Below are 17,836 nucleotides of genomic sequence, written 5' to 3' on the forward strand. Positions count from 1 at the left end.
TCTCCAGGATTTCTAAGCCACTCTCAGCTTTGTTGATGAATGGGGTGCCATTTGAGTTTGATGAGAAGTGTCTTGAAGCTTTCAAGATACTAAAGCAGAAGTTGGTGTCGGCACCTATAGTAATTTCACCGGATTGGGACCAGCCGTTTGAGTTAATGTGCGACGCAAGCGATTTTGCAGTGGGTGCGGTTCTGGGGCAGCGTGTTGACAAAGTATTTCAGACTATTTATTATGCCAGCAGAACACTAAATGGCACTCAGTTGAATTATGCCACCACTGAGAAGGAGCTTCTTGCCATTGTCTATGCATTCGACAAATTCAGGCCGTATTTGATGGGGAACAAAGTTATTGTGTATACTGATCATTCCGCAATCAGGCATCTTATTGCTAAGAAAGATGCTAAACCCAGACTTATTCGTTGGGTGCTTCTTTTACAAGAGTTTGATATGGAGGTTCGGGATAAGAAGGGTACAGAGAATTTGGTGGTGGATCACTTATCAAAATCTAAGAAAACGCCTCCTCCTCCCCCGCCGGCTTCGAGCTCTGCTGCTGCGTCGACGGGCCAGACTAGCGTCCCCACGACGATGCCATCCTCGCAGGCCATCGTCTCTGCGGTGGCACCGGCCTCGCTGGCTGGTACCCCTGTCGTGGTTGAGTCCCAAACTCCTATGGTGGGTCCAACGTCTTCTGCTCAGCTCGCCAGGAGACCTTCTGCTTCTCGAGCTCAGAAGCTAACCATCTCCACCCATATGGACTCATATGTGGTGGACAACGCTGCCGGACCTCATGGATCTACGCTGATTTCGGACGTCATGTCCCGGATCGGCCAGAGCTATGGCAGTTTCGAAGCTCCCCAGTGGCAGTGCTTAACTGGCACCCGAGACTGCACTGTTCTCTACGAGAAGAGTTTCGAGCACACCGCTGCAGTAAGTATTTTTCCATATTTCTTTCGCTTGTATCCATGCTGTCTTGAGGCTAATGGTGGTTTCTTCCTTTTTTCAGGCTCTTGCCTTCACGGCCCAGCTCAACTACGAGCTTAACAACGAGATCCATTCGAGCAGGACTCATGCCCAAGAGGCGAAGGACCTCCACCTTAGAGCGAACGATGATCTGAAGGCGGCGAATGCTAAGCTCGAGGTAGTGGTTAAGGAGCTCGAGGATATGGCCAAGGAGCTCGGAAAGCTGAAAACTGAACTCGAGGAGCAAAAGAAAGATAACACCCAGCTTCGGGAGGCCAATAAGAAGCTCGAGGAGGACAAGAACGCCACCTTCGACCTTATAGAGGATGTCAAAGCTCGCCTTACTGCCGAGTACAAAGAAAAGAAGGAAACGGCGGTCGACTCAGCGATGTACCGGATGTGGGCTTATAACGAAGAGCTGGACACCAGCTTTTTGGGTCCCCACGAGGCACCGTTTCTTGAACGATGGAATGCTCGGCTCGAGAAGGAAGAGGCTGAACGGCTTGAGAAGGAGAAGGCTGAGCAGCTCGAGAAGGAAAAGGCTGCTCCGGGCACCGTTTCGAAGGAAGCTCAGGAGGATAGTCATGCTATTCGTCCTGAGGGGTCCGGTGCCACTGATGCTGGGAAGGCCAAGGAGACTCCTCTTCTTTGAATCTGACCTCGGGGAGATCAGTTATCGGGGCTGCGTCCCCTTATTTCTGTAATTATTTTAATTTATGCCCACGGGGCTGATACAATTCCCTTTACTATTCTTTTATATGCTTACATTTCTTGGCTCGAAATATTTTGCACATTTTTATATTGATGAACCGGTTATGTTTATTTATTCATACAAACATAGTTTGGATTTTAGGCTCGAAATTCGATGCATTCATGCATAGTTTCTTCGAATTATCCGCTTCCGACCTCGTTACTTATCAAGGTCGGATATTACTTTAACCATGAACTCAAGAGTACTTATAGGGTGTGTAATATGAATGATCTGGTTATATCTTTTTTTGTTTAGTCACTTTTCCTCATCCTCAGTTTTTGTTCCGAGGTTAAGAGTTCGAAACTATTTTTCTTTAAGATATTCCAGCCTCGATCTTATCTCGAAATAGGTTTAGGTCCCTACTTATCATCGATTAATTTTTTGGCTGGTTTGTTCCAGACTTGTTAAGTTTGCACATCTGGTTAACTCCAAACGTTTTAGGTTTTTGGTAGTTCGGTTATGTCCGAACTATCTAAGTTCGCGTACTTGGTTATCTCCAAATACTTTTATCTTTTTGATAAGTCGGTTATGTACGAACTATCTAAGCTCGCGTACTTGGTTATCTCCAAATACTTTTATCTTTTTGATAAGTCGGTTATGTCCGAACTATCTAAGCTCGCGTACTTGGTTACATCCAAATACTTTATGTTTTTGATAACTCAGTTAAGTCCGAACTATCTAAGATTGCGTACTTGGTCATATCCAAATACTTTATGTTTTTTTTTATTTTTTAAGCTGGTGGTACGTATACCAATGATGCCCCCTTAATATCCTATGAGTGTGACCATAGGTTATTAAATTAAGAGAGATTGCAAAAATAAAAATAAATTACATATGAAACAAAGTAGACCCTTTATTTGATGAAATTCAAAAACAAACTAAATACAGATAGAAAATCATGGTTACAGGCGACACTTTCTACACTATTGATAATATGGTCTAAGGTGTTCGCCATTCCATGCTCGAGGTATCAGGCTCCCATCTAATCTCGTAAGTTTGTATACGCCAGGTCGGATGACTGACTCTATCTGGTATGGTCCTTCCCAGTTCGGCCCGAGCACCCCAGCTGCTGGATCTCGGGTTGCTAAGAATACTCGTCTCAAAATCAGGTCTCCCACTCCGAACTTTCGATCTCGAACCCTCTTATTGAAGTATCTCGTGGTTCGTTGCTGGTAAGCAGCATTTCTCAGCTGAGCCTCTTCTCTTTTTTCTTCGATCAAGTCTAGGGTTTCTTCGAGCTGAGTATGATTGGAACTTTGGTCGTAAATCTGAGTTCGGATCGTCGGAATTTCGACCTCGATGGGCAACATCGCCTCGCAGCCGTATGCTAGAGAGAACGGAGTATGTCCTGTTGATGTCTGAGCTGTAGTCCTATATCCCCAAAGGACTTGAGGAAATTCCTCGGGCCATCGTCCCTTCGCCTCTTCTAACTTTTTCTTTAGAGAGCTCTTGAGAGTTTTGTTAACGGCTTCGACCTGACCATTCGCTTGAGGGTGAGCCACTGATGAAAAACTCTTTATTATACCGTTCTTGTTACAAAAGTTGATGAATAAGTCGCAATCGAACTGGGTTCCGTTATCAGATACAATCTTTCTTGGTACTCCATATCGGCATACGATGTTCTTTACCACGAAATCAAGGATCTTTTTCGAAGTTATGGTCGCCAATGGTTGAGCCTCCGTCCATTTCGTGAAGTAATCAACGGCGACCACAGCATATTTAACTCCGCCTTTGCCAGTTGGGAGTGAGCCTATGAGGTCGATGCCCCATACCGCGAAAGGCCATGGGGATGTCAACATGGTCAGTTCGGAAGGTGGAGCTCGGGGTATCGTGGCGAATCTCTGGCATTTGTCGCACTTTTTCACGTACTCGAAGGAGTCCGTTTTAATGGTTGGCCAGAAATATCCTTGGCGTATAATCTTCTTGGACAGGCTATGCCCCCCGGTATGGTCTCCGCAGAACCCTTCATGAATTTCTTCAATGATCTTCTTAGCCTCGGGAGGAGTTACACATCTAAGCAGCGGCATGGAGAACCCTCTTCTGTATAACTTTCCATCCAGAATGGTGTAACGAGGAAGTTGATACATCAACCTTCGAGCTTGATTTCGATCTCTTGGAAGAATTCCATTTTCGAGATAATCGACTATCGGACTCATCCAGGTTGGTTCTGTTTCAATCATACACACATCTTCCTCGTCTGGCCCAGCAATGCTGGGTGCTGATAAGTGTTCTACGGGTATAACATTCAGCTCTTCATCTTCGGCGGAAGTGGCGAGCCGAGCTAAGGCATCTGCATTTGAGTTTTGTTCTCGGGGAACCTGTTCGATTGCATAAAACTCGAAATACTCCAATGCGGATTTTGCCTTCTCCAGATAAGCTGCCATTCTTGTGCCACGAGCCTGGTACTCCCCCAAGATTTGATTGACCACGAGCTGGGAGTCGCTGTAGCAATGTATAGCTTTGGCCTTGAGCTCTTTTGCTATTCGTAGTCCTGCAAGTAGAGCCTCGTACTCAGCCTCATTATTAGATGCTTTAAAGCCAAATCTTAAAGCAGAGTGAAATTTTCTCCCTGTAGGAGTGATCAGAATAACTCCTGCCCCCGCTCCATTTTCATTTGACGAGCCGTCGACGTAAAGTTTCCACAGCTCGTGGGCCGTGGTTATTACCTCGTCGTCGGCTATACCAGTGCACTCCACTATGAAGTCTGCCAAGGCTTGTGCCTTAATGGTCGTTCTCGGATGGTAAGGGATCTCGAACTGTCCGAGCTCAACAGCCCATTTAAGGAGCCGACCTGACGCCTCTGGTTTAGACAAGACTTGCCTAAGTGGTTGATCTGTCAGTACATGGATGGGATGTGCCTGAAAGTAAGGGCGGAGCTTGCGAGATGAATGGATTAGGCTGAGGGCAAGCTTCTCCATCAATGGATATCTTGACTCTGCCCCCAGTAATCTTTTACTGATGTAATAGACGGGTTTCTGCACCCTCTCTTCCTCCCGAACGAGCACCGCGCTTATCGCGTGTTCGGTGGTTGAGAGGTACAGGAACAATACTTCTCCCGTCTCAAGCTTCGAAAGGATAGGTGGTTCGGCTAAGTGCTTTTTGAGCTCTTGAAAGGCCAGCTCGCACTCCTCTGTCCATTCAAACTTCTTACTTCCTTTCAATAAGTTGAAGAATGGAAGGCCACGATCCGTTGACTTCGAGATGAATCTGCCCAGGGCGGCCATCCTCCCAGTCAAGCTTTGGACATCTTTATGCTTCCGAGGTGAAGGCATATCAATCAGGGCCTTTATTTTGTCGGGATTAGCCTCGATCCCTCGAGAGTTGACAATAAAGCCTAGAAATTTTCCCGAAGACACCCCAAAAGTGCACTTCATAGGATTTAGCTTCATGTTGTATTTCCTGAGTACGCCAAAGCACTCTTCGAGATCGTCAACATGGTTCTTGTTAAGTTGAGACTTTACAAGCATGTCATCAACGTAAACTTCCATGTTGTTCCCTATTTGCTCTGAAAACATCATGTTTACAAGCCGCTGGTACGTGGCTCCAGCATTCTTGAGTCCGAATGGCATGACATTGTAGCAGTAGAGCCCTTTATCTATGATGAAACTTGTATGCTCTTGGTCGGGGGCATGCATGGGAATCTGGTTATATCCATAATAGGCATCCATGAACGACATCAGGCCATGCCCCGCCGTGGCATCTACGAGCTGGTCAATTCTTGGCAGCGGAAAACAGTCTTTCGGGCAGGCCTTGTTGAGGTCTGAGTAGTCAATGCAGGTTCTCCACGTCCCATTGGGCTTCGGAACCAACACTGGATTGGCTACCCAGTCAGGGTAAAAAGCGTCCCTGATGAAATTGTTTGCTTTCAGCCTGTCAACTTCCTCCTTTAGTGCTTTCTTTCTATCCTCGTCCAGCTGTCTTCGCTTTTGTTGCTTCGGGGGAAAGCTTTTGTCTATATTCAATGTGTGGCTCGCAACATTTGGGCTTATCCCCACCATGTCTGAGTGTGACCATGAGAAGACATCCTGGTTTTTCTTGAGGAAGCAAATTAATTGCTATTTTGCCTCGTCTTGGAGGTGTTTTCCGACCTTTACCTTCTTCGAGGGTTCAGCTTCGTCAAGCTGAACTTCTTCGAGCTCTTCCAATGGTTCGAGGTCAACTTTCTCCTCAATCCTTGGATCGATTTCCTCGTCAATTTCTAAAACCGTCCCATCCTTATTTTGTATGATAACGAGTGCTTGAGCGCTCGTTTGTTTCTTTCCCCTCAAAGAGATGCTGTAACACTCTCTCCCTGCCAATTGATCTCCTCTTAATGTTCCGACCCCGCTCGGAGTTGGGAACTTAAGGGCTAGATGCCTTACAGATGAGACTGCCCCCAGCCCGACCAGGGCGGGTCTCCCGAGCAGTACATTGTAGGCAGATGGTAACTCTACTACCACGAACTCCATCATCTTGGTCACCGAGACCGGATAGTCTCCCAAGGTCACAGGGAGTTCGATGGACCCCATACAGGCGGTTCCTTCTCCAGAAAAGCCATACAAAGTGGTTGCACAAGCCTTCAGGTCGCGAAGGGAGAGTCCCATTTTCTCTAGTGTTGCTTTATAAAGAATGTTAACTGAGCTCCCATTATCTATGAGAACTCGGCGCACTCTTTTGTTGGCAAGCTGCAGGGTGATGACTAGTGGATCATGATGAGGGAAATGGACATGGGAGGCATCTTCCTCGGTGAAGGTTATAGGTTGAGTTTCAACTCTTTGGCTTTTTGGTGCCCTTGGTTCGGGTTCATAAGGAGACCCGTCCCCTGTCTTCAGCTCATTCACGTATCGCTTTTGAGCATTTCTACCCCCTCCTGCGAGATGAGGACCTCCCGAGATGGTTATTACATCCTCTCCATCTATCGGCGGGGGCCTGTCTTCTTCCCGAGATCGGGAGTTATTATTCTGTGCCGTCGAAGGCGCGGCTATTCTTTGGCTTGCAGTAGTCTGTCCAGTACTCTGGTTTTTGACATACTGCCTGAAATAACCTCTCGAGATCAACCCTTCGATCTCGTCCTTCAGCTGTCGGCACTCATCAGTTGTGTGTCCGGTGTCTCTATGGAACCGACAATATTTGCTGGAATCCCTTTTTGACTTTTGATTCCTCATTGGGTCCGGACGCCTGAAGGGGACCTGGTTTTCATTAGCCAGGTATATGTTTTCCTGAGACTCGTCTCGGTGTGCACTTTATATACGGAGAAATACCTTTCTCCTTTCTTCTTCTTTCCTCCTTCAGCCTCAGGGTTATTTCCCTCGCTCTTTTTCCTCTTGGAGGGATTCTCCGAGGTAGGCTGTGGAGCAGCTGGGTCAGCCGAGGTTGAGGCGGAGTTAATGTTTATCGTTGTAGTTTCGGTCTGCGAGGTCGCCTTCAGCATTGACCTCGCCTCCTCTACATTGACAAATCTCTGCGCCCGTCTGTTAAACTCGGTCATCCCAAAGGGCACTTCCGGGTAAAACACCAGCTCAGATAGCCATCAGGTGCCCACTGTCATCCACATCTCGAGCTCGGGCGACCTCTAGATTAAATCTTGTCAGGTAGCTTTTCAGTGTTTCGCCCGGCTGTTGTCGGACGTTAGTCAAAGTGGATGCCTCTGGTCTGACTCCCATCATAGCTCGGAACTGCTTCTTGAAGTCTCTAGACAACTGATCCCATGAAGTTATCGAGTGTCTCTTGTACTTCTCGAACCAACTCTTGGCAGGTCCGGCCAATGATGTTGGAAACAACATGCACCTGAGCTCGTAACCCACGTTACTAGCTCTCATAATAGTGTTGAATGTACTCAAGTGGCTACATGGGTCGGTTTTTCCTTCAAACGCTGGGACGTGAGGAATCCCAAACCCTTGAGGAAACTGAGTGTTGGAAATATGTGGAGCGAACGGCTCGAGCTCCTCATCAGAGTCCTCGTATCGACCATTCCCTCGTTCATTCTTTAAAAGCCTAAAGGCTTTTTCGAGCTGATCAATCCTTTCTTGGACTGGGTCCTTGGGTGGTGTCTGGAATTGACAGTCATTGATCATGATCCCAGGCTCGCGCCTTCGTGAGGGATCTCTACGCCCATTTAGGTGATTCCTTAGGTCTGGATTTGTCTGATCTCCCTTCCCCCTGCTCTGATTTAGATGATTCCGCAGGTCAGGACGATTCTTGCGACTTCCAGTATTTTTGCGACCTCGGTCGTGTTTACTGACGGACCTGGTCTCTCCGGACTCGTCACTGGTGAAACTCATTGATCGGTCATTTCGTGGTGGATTCTTTCCACGTCGCCTCGTCTCTGCAGTGCGAGACCGAGACGTCTGACTTCTCTCAGATGGTGCGCCTCTCCGCTCCCAGAATGTCTCCCTGTTTTCTTGTCTTTCCCCTGTACGCCCTTGATCCTGATTTCGATCAGGTTGAGCATTTCCACGGGGAGGTGAAGGATATCTTACAGGAGACGGAGGGAACCGTATAGGCGACGGTGGTGGCCGCCCTTGCCTCGGCCTAGAGGGTCCAGAATTTGCCCGAGATGGGTCAGTCGCGTTCGGTGCACTACCGGGAACCTGAGTCCGAGCCTCGGCAGGAGCTCGGTTATTCTCAGTTTCTGCAGGCACTTCCACAGGTGGATTAGGCGGGACCCGAGCTCGAGTACTCCTCTGGGGCCTAGAAGGAGCAGATGGCTCTGCTGGTGCCGGAGGTTGAGTCGGCCTCCTTGTGGCAGCGTCTTTCCGTGGACGTCCACGGGGCCTCCGGGGAGGAACATGCACGTCCCTTGGAGGAGGGACTTGGTTTTCGCGCGGAGGCGGGGGCTGAGCCAGCTGCGCCTCTGCGGCCATCCTAGCCAACTCCTCATTCCGTTTGTTGGCTTCTGCCAGAAGCTGTTTCAATTGCTGATTTTCTAGTTCTACAATAGGAACATAATGCTCAGGATTGTAGTACATGTCCTCATCCCTTGGTTGTGGAGGTGGTCCCCGGGAATCAGAGGGCCCACTTCTTTCATCAGCATCCGGGTTCTCCATTGGTTGTTTTCCAGGACGCCTTGGGTAATTTTCTTCAGGAGTGTTCTGATTGTTTGCGGCCATGAATCTCTCAGGGATGAATGCTTAAGGCTCTCAATGAAAGCACCAAACTGTTGACGCCGTTTTTCGTCAACAGATAAAAGAAGAGCGCAAAAACAATGAATAACGATGGCCAAACGGAACAAACAAATCAAACACACGGTTTTTTACGTGGTTCAGCAGTTAAATCTGCCTAGTCCACGAGTCTCTATTATTAATCTTAAGATTATCTCTGAACAATTCTTTAGCATGAATTCTCCAGATTTTTCTCCCAAGGATCAGAATTTCGGTCCATTACAATGGTGCATGGCTTCTCTATTTATAGAGAAGGATACAGAATACTATCCCACATACTTTGGGTAGTTACTCTTTTGTGAATAAAATAAATGGCTTTAAATGCCTTTAATCAGATAAAAAAGGAAACGTCCCTGAAGACCAGGAAACGCATAACTGACTAAATAATATCCCTCGATTCTTGGGGATTTACATCAATAAATGAGGATTACATCTCATGTTTACAATACTTGTAGATATTCAAGATGGTTAACGTATCTCCAAGGCTTTAGCATCTCAGGTTTCACGTCATTGTGCGAGCCACTAACATTTCCCGAGCTAACATTGCTTTCGAGATAGTACATCGAGCTCAAGACCCCTGCTCCGAAGTTGTTCCTCAAGATGAGGGTGTTCTCAGAGCTACCTTTCGAGATCGAGGTCATTTCGAGGTCACCACATTCGAGATCATACATCGTACTTCTCAGACTAGATATACCATCCCGGAGCATATCCCAATCCTTGCGAGACCATTTGTTGCAAACTCAGCTTTCGAGGTCACATTTACTATGGCTCGAAATCTGGGTATAACATATTGTAACACTTATTTAATCAATCATTATATTTTGAAATATAACATATCCCCCACTTGATTAAATAAGAACTCTCTCTTATAGGAGTCATTGCATTAGTGCATAAAGTAAAGTGTTTTTCAACTTGAACTTTACTATAGTGTAATTATCACAAAATTTGTCGAAAATTAGGTTGCACTAGGCATTGAACCATCTTTTCATGATGAAAAATCGGTGATAACACACACACCTTTGCGATGTTCACTTGAGACCTCAATGTCTCGCTTTGCACCGTTAGTGGCCATGTGCACTTTCCATTCATGAACGTTCTTGAGAATACTCCCAATTCTCATGAGAGGCGGCACCACCCCTAGGTCCATATAGGTAGAATTCTTATAGCATTTTGTTACCAAAAATACTTGTCTTTACAAGACTGAACTCTATTAAAAAACCTTTCGGTTTTAACCCTCCACTTGGTAACACACAAGTACTCAATATCTCAGATGGGACTTGTTTTGAGTACAACTAATATTCACTTGAATGACTTGTTATTACCTATTGAACCTAACACTAGTTGAATAACTAGTGTTAAGATAGGTTACCATCAATCGTGAATCTCTTTAGGGAGTTTAAGTCCCATCCCTCGAGATGATGCAGCCACTAAATCCCTCGTTAGTGGCTTAGTGAAAGGATCTGCCAGATGTTCACTAGTTCTCACATAGGATATTGAGATGACTCCTCTTTGAATCAATTCTCTTACATATCCATGTCTTAGACTAATGTGTCTAGACTTCCCATTATACACTCTGATGTATGCTCTAGCCAATGTCGCTTGGCTATCACAATGTATCGATATAGTAGATACATTATCTTTGATTAGAGGAATCTCTATCAAAAGATCCCTTAACCATTCGGCCTCTTTGCCAGTAGCTGCTAGAGCTATGAACTCTGCTTCCATAGTGGAATGAGATATACAGGTTTGTTTCTTGGAACCCCAAGAAATTACACCTCCACCAAGTGTAAATACCCAACCAGTTGTGGACAAGTTGTCCCCAAGATTGGATATCCAACTTGCATCTGTATATCCTTCTAAAATCGAAGGAAATTTGGAGTAGTGAAGGCTTAGTCCTTTGGTTTTCTTAAGATAACCTAGGACTCTTCCAATTGCCTTCCAGTGATCCACACTTGGATTACTTGTAAACCTACTAAGTTTACTTACCGCAAATGCTATATCAGGTCTAGTACACTGGGCAGCGTACATTAGACTCCCTATAGCACTAGCGTACTCCAATTGAGCCACCGCTCTTCCTTCATTCTTCTCTAGTTTTACACTATGATCGAATGGAGTATTGGCATCTTTAACCTTGAGATGGTTAAATTTGTTCAATACTTTCTCAACATAGTGGGCTTGCCCTAACGCAAAACCCCCACTATGTTTCTTTATTTTGATACCGAGTATTATATCAACTTCTCCAAGATCTTTCATCTTGAAGGTTGATGATAGAAACCTCTTCGTTTCATCTATCCCTTTCATGCTATTACTTAAAATAAGCATGTCATCCACATATAAGCAAACAATTGTCACAAATCCCTTACAAGTTTTGGAATACAAACACTTGTCACCATTGTTATGTCTAAACCCATTAGACATGATGGCTTGATCAAATTTCTCATGCCATTGCTCAGGAGCTTGTTTCAATCCATATAAGGATTTTACAAGTCTACACACTTTATGTTCATATTTTGGTAGGACAAACCCTTCGGGTTGTTCCATATAGACCTCCTCATTGAGGTCACCATTAAGGAATGCCGTTTTGACATCCATTTGATGAACATACAAGTTGTGTATAGAAGCTAGAGCGAACAAAATTCTTATAGAAGTTGTTCTTGCAACAGGCGCATAGGTATCGAAATAATCGATACCCTCTTTTTGCCTAAACCCTTTAGCTACTAATCTAGCTTTAAAGGTTTGGATAGTGCCGTCAGTGTGGTATTTTCTCCTAAATACCCACTTACACCCAATTGGCTTAGACCCCGGTGGGAGGTCTACCAATTCCCAAGTGTTATTGGAAAGAATGGAATCCATCTCATCATTGATGGCTTCTTTCCAAAATGCACTATCTCTCGATTGCATAGCTTCTCTATAAGTCTTAGGATCATCCTCAACGAGAAGTACATGAGGAATTTTCCTAATGACTTCCTCTCGATTTCCTTCTACCATGTAGAACGAAATTCGTTGAGGATCTATCTCATCCACTACTAGACTTTTAAGCCTTTGACTTCTTCTAGGTTCAAAGGGTTGCTTTACATCCTTTTGAGAATTCTCCTCTTGAGAATCAATTTTGGATGTAGAAGCTTGAGAATTGTTCTCATATAACATATTCTCCTTTAGAGATGTTGAAGCTTGAGAATTGTTGTCACTTAACATGTTCTCAAAGAATTCAACTTCTCTAGATTCAATCACAATATTAGACTCTAAGTCTAATAGCCTATAAGCTTTACTATTGTTGGCATAACCAACAAAAGCATACTTTATGGCTCTTGAACCTAACTTTGTTCTATTAGGTTCGTTTTTCTTGCAATATGCAAGACACCCCCACACTTTGAAGTACCCTATGTTGGGTTTTCTTCCTTTCCATAACTCATATGGAGATATCTCATTTTTCTTCATCGGTATTCGATTAAGAATGTGACAAGCGGTTAAAAACACTTCACCCCATAAGTTGAAGTTCAACTTAGAAAACACCAACATAGAATTTATCATCTCTAGATAAGTCCTATTTTTCCTTTCGGCAACACTATTGTGTTGTGGTGTATAAGGTGCAGTGCACTCATGAATTATACCATTTTCTTCACAAAATGTATTGAATTCATTAGAGAAGTACTCTCCTCCTCTATCACTTCTTAGCACCTTAATATTTTATTTAGTAGATTAAATAATCTCAAAGTCACTTAACCAACTTTTGTGCGTTTTCTAAGAGTCTCTTTGAGATTCTTTTGAAAACATCATTTTGACATCCATTAATTTTCTCGTCAAAATCAATTTGAAGATGTCAATTTTAAACACTTAAATCAAAGAAAATAAACCCTCAAATCAAAGAAAATAAACCCTCAATGATTTATTTAAATACTTTGATTTCTAATGCTTTGGTTTAAAATAATCTCCTCATTGAGATTAATTTAAACATATCACAATCTTTAACCAAAAAAGAATAAAATTATCTTCAATATTATTCACTATTGGTGTAAAGATTCAAAATTGCTTCTCCAATTTTGTAATGTCTCCTCATTGAGACATTGAATATTTAAGAATTATTGTCACTAAATAATTCTCAAATATATTTCATTTGACCACACTCTAGACTATAAGTCTATTGAGTCAATATGTCATCCCACAATTTTTTAATCCACCTTGATCCATTTTTCTTGCAATAGCAAGACACTTATCAAAAGATGTAACCCCCTTAGGTTCATCTTTTCTTATCTCATAAGTTGAGATGATCAACACTTTAAATGAGAAATTTTAATTTCTCAAATAGTTCTCTTTATTTACCAAATAGATGGTAATTCATCACATTACAATAAAATATGATAAAACATATTTATATTATTATCACCTTAGTTATCATATTATATGAAACACCATAAGAATCATGATAATTCTCATGTATATATCAATATACTTTTATCTATAAACATAATTATGTCTCAAGGAAATTTAACATAATTTGTCAACATATACCCATCATATTAGCATGCACTTTGAATCTCATAATTATATTGTAAATATATCACAAATATCATACAATAATTCACATATCCACATATTGATATATTCTATTGATTCACAAAATCAATATATAGGCATGTCAAAAATGACCTAATTATCATGATTTATAAATTCTCAAAAAATAATTTTATGCCAAATGTATGTCTTACTATCTCACATATAGCATACACATAAGATTAACAAATCACTAGATTATGTAGAGCTTCTCAAAAGTTCACTTCTAAGGATTTAACTTTCACAAATAGATGTGTAACATATGTTACAATGTATCTCATATTGTATTAATATGTTAACATCTACACAATTATTCATATATCAACATATGAAAACATGCTAATACATGAAATAAAATCTCATCACTATAATACAAAAGAGTGTATACATTTACACTTACCTTGTCTTACCAACAAGTTCAATTGGATCCATGAAACCTATTCAACCCTACTAGGTCTTGGTTCATGATCTTGATGGTTTCCCCTTCCATTGAAATAAAAAGGGATAAGCTTTTGAATGTTAGGAAAATATTGTTTTGCCTCAATGGAAATGATTATAATATTACAACTCTATGCAATAATATTACAAGTAAATATAGATTGATTAAATAAGGTTACAACTCTATAACTGAAAATACAAATAAACCAAAGAAAGGGAGAAGATGATGATGAAGAAGAGAATGGTGGAAATACAACTCAAAGCAAAATGTTACAAGTAAACTAAAATGTTTGAAATAAAGAAAAGAAGATTACAACCTTTGAACAAGAAATACAAGTAATAGGAACAAGAGAATAAGTAGAAAACAATGCAATAGAAAGAAGAACAGAAACAAAAGCAAACTCTCACTTACACAACCTAAGTGAAGAGGATTGGGGATCACCAACTTGAACAAGGTATAAAACCTTTGTCCAAAAGCTTATTTCCCCCTAACTCAAGCACTAAGGGATCTCTATCAGATATTGGAAAAGCTTTCTGGAATTATCAAGCCTCAAGGTGTTTCTAGCCAAGTGCTCTAGTGGATAGAAAAGTTGTGTCTTACAAGTGAGCTATAGGCTCCTATTTATATAGTTTAGAGACACCCTTTGAATTTCAAATTCCACCAACCCCCATGGCTGTTACCAATGTTTAATTGGATTAATATGAAATTAAAAAGGAGATTTGGGAGTTATTTGGGTTTTTTGAGCCGTTCAAAAAATATTGAAAAAACTGAAAATTTGGTTAGTTTTTGGCCTGTGGCCACGGCCAGAGACATTAGTGGCCGCGGCCACTGGTCTCTGACCCACAGGCCGCGGCCACTGAATGTTGGTGGCCGCGGCCACTGACCAAATTCAGCACAAAAATTGTGTTGTTTTTCCAAACGGTTCCAAACCCTCCCAAATGATTTTGTAACTCCCAAAACATATTATTGGGGTTAAAATCATATCTCTAACAGCCATATCACATATGGATTTTATGAAATTCATCTCAATATTGTGTAACAACAATTTACACAATAAAGGGTAATATTTGGAGGTTACAAATTTGTAACACCAAATATGTTACATTATTTGGATATATCTCATATATCTAAATATTGTAACTCTCTATTATATGTTACAATATGTGACACACTTTGTCACATTTATTTAATCTAAAACATTATATTATAATATAATATAATTTTACATTATATTATAAAATAATATAACAGTATCATCTTCTCTTCTTCCTCCCACAAGCTTAAGTCAAAATATGCCTGGTAATTCACATAACACGGTAGGCTATGCTAATACTCATAGGCAAATCAGAACTAGAGTCAACTGCAACATCTGGTATCAAGAGGTGTAAGTTAGAGGTATTTTTCTTTTGCTGAATGGATGTTTGTATGAATAGGACCTATTTTAAACTTGGTTCTAGCTTCAAAGATCCATGTTTGACATTCAGCTCAATCTTAGATCTGATTTTGGTGACTTTCTGATAGCATATACTGAGACACATAAAGATATACTTATTATGAGTGTGCTGTGCTGAGAGTTCATTTTATCATATCCATTCAGAAACTTATACCTGTGAAGTGACTATGGTGATCTTGTTGCAGGTAATTCATGCTCTTAAAGACGAAATTAGGGAAATAAATCAGCGTCTTATTGACACTGTTATTGATATTAGTGAGGAATCAAGTGTCTACTGACTGCATAGTCAATGCAATACTTCATAAGACCACTCAAGATAGTTTTATATGTAGTTAAGGAGTCTAATTAGTTAGCATCAGGATTAGGACTCCTAGTGAGACTAATTAGGCTCTTGGGCTTTCATTCAAAATTTCAACCTTTATTTTTAATACTTGTGCTCTGTAACTGTAAATTTTCTATATATAGGGAGCTTTGGAAGACAAACTATCCGCAGCAGAGAGCCAGCAAAAACCTTAGACACAGTATTAAGATGGTAAGCTAAAGCTTTACTACATAATCATGAGGTGGTTATCCTAACTTTTCTATTGAATATGATGGTTGATTTAGTCACCATATTTCAGCACAGGAAGATGAGAATCTACAATAATATCTATTAGTGATGTATTATTTCTGTCCTATTATATTTTACAATTCTCTACCAACAATTGGTTTCAAACTACTATGTTATCCGATTTCTGGGGCAGTGCATTAGGGTTGGACTTTAGGGAGGGCACCTGTATATGATGTTAATATGTAACTTGCTTCATTGACTTTGCAGTATTTCGACGGATATGGGTATCATGGAGCCTCATTTGAGCAGACATATCGATGTTACCCTTCATCCTTTATCGATAAGGTTAGTTTTGCTCCTCACTCGGTTCAGACTTCTTCTAGAATGTTTCACTGTTAGATGTTCTGTTTTTATATTTCAACAACCTCCTGCATTATTCAGTGTTTAGAGTCTATTGTAGCTGTGATTTATATGGTGTTTAGAATAGCCTACCAAAACCTTCATTAAAGTAAGGTGTTGTGGATACAAAGAATCTAGAACATTACCTTCTAAGTTCATAAAAATTCTATGTAGATCATTTCCTCTGTTCGTATGGTTGCCAATTTTTCACCCATATTTCACATAATCTTTTACATCAATTAGCCAAAGAGCCAGTCTAAATTTAATTCAGTTTTCTTATGCTATTTTTCTGGCATGCATGTTAACTATCTTTGGTTGAGACAATTTATTCCTCAAAAACAGAATTTGAGCAGAAACATTATGTTATTTTAACCATTGAAATTTATTTTTATAGAAGCTAGAAGGTAATGGTTAGATAAGAAAATGAGATAAAAATATTGCTAGACAATTTTATTGTGACAGTCTTGTCTCCATGAAGTTTAATAAAAAGGTCCAATTATTATGAGACATGTCTAGAATCCATTCTTTTTTGTTTTTCCTCTTCTTTTTTTATATAATTCTTTTAGCTGCTCCTTCTCATGATTAATTCAGTATTGATTATATATTTTAGCTCATTACAAGTGTTGAATCACAAATATTCAAAACTTGCATATATTTAGATAAAGTTTACTTCATTCATTCTCTATTCTCTTTGATGAATGTGGTGCTATTTGGAGAGACCAGTGATAAGGAGCACAACATAATGAAAATTTCATCTGTTTGCCATAATGGAGATGTATTGTATTGTATGTATTTGGTTTCGATTCATGTTAGGGTGATTGGTGCAGGATAATTGGCCTTCTGTGATGTTTGCAATGGCAGGAGGGGTGGTACTTAGCCTTGGAAATCTCTCAACTCAGTATGCTTGGGCTTTTGTTAGCTTATCAGTCACATAAGTGATCACTGCAGGCATAACAGTTGTTATAGGTCCTTTCTTTCATTCTCTCTCTCTCTCTGTCCATTTCTAAATATTGATGTTTGTCTGTGTTGCTCTTATAGATACTGAATTTTTTGCTTTTGTTGCGATCTTTAATGGTGACAGGAACAACCTCGAATTACTTTTTAGACAATAGAATTAATAGAGCCGAGATCCTTTTCCCTGGCGTTGGCTGCTTCTTGGTTGTAGTTTGCCTTACTTCTACTGTCCAATCATCTGATGCAGCTGATAATAAAGAAAAGCTTGAAGGTTTTTAATCTAAAGAGGGGTATGTTTCATTCATTAAATGTTAAGGTTATCAAAGAATTATCTTGTTTTCATTCATTTTTAAAAATAAAATCATCGAGCTTGTTGAGTGATGCAATTTTTACTTAATTGTTTTGTTTGATGGTGCACTTAAGGATAATGAGAATGAGCAGAAAACTAGATGTACCACTATAGATGGCACTGTAAAAGACAATAATTTTTAGTATGGAAAATCAATTAAAATTCTCACATTTAGATGAAAAGTGATAATCTTGTGTTGCAAAAATACTACACAACAATATTTGGACGTTCATCATCTGACATTCAAATCCAAACATCTCAGATTCTCTATCACATTTAATAATTATAACTC

The 17,836-nt window shown here is 41.0% G+C and overlaps 1 long non-coding RNA gene across 1 annotated transcript; it reads left to right on the forward strand.

The window, feature by feature from the left end:
- The first annotated feature begins 15,703 nt into the window (after positions 1-15,703).
- On the forward strand, positions 15,704-17,457 carry LOC133815855 (uncharacterized). Its single transcript, XR_009884864.1, has 4 exons — positions 15,704-15,824; positions 16,110-16,187; positions 17,069-17,207; positions 17,323-17,457. It is a non-coding gene; the product is annotated as an uncharacterized LOC133815855 (long non-coding RNA).
- Positions 17,458-17,836: the final 379 nt, after the last annotated feature.

Source organism: Humulus lupulus, chromosome 2, assembly GCF_963169125.1.
Source record: "Humulus lupulus chromosome 2, drHumLupu1.1, whole genome shotgun sequence".
In the NCBI taxonomy this organism is placed as follows: Eukaryota; Viridiplantae; Streptophyta; class Magnoliopsida; order Rosales; family Cannabaceae; genus Humulus; species Humulus lupulus.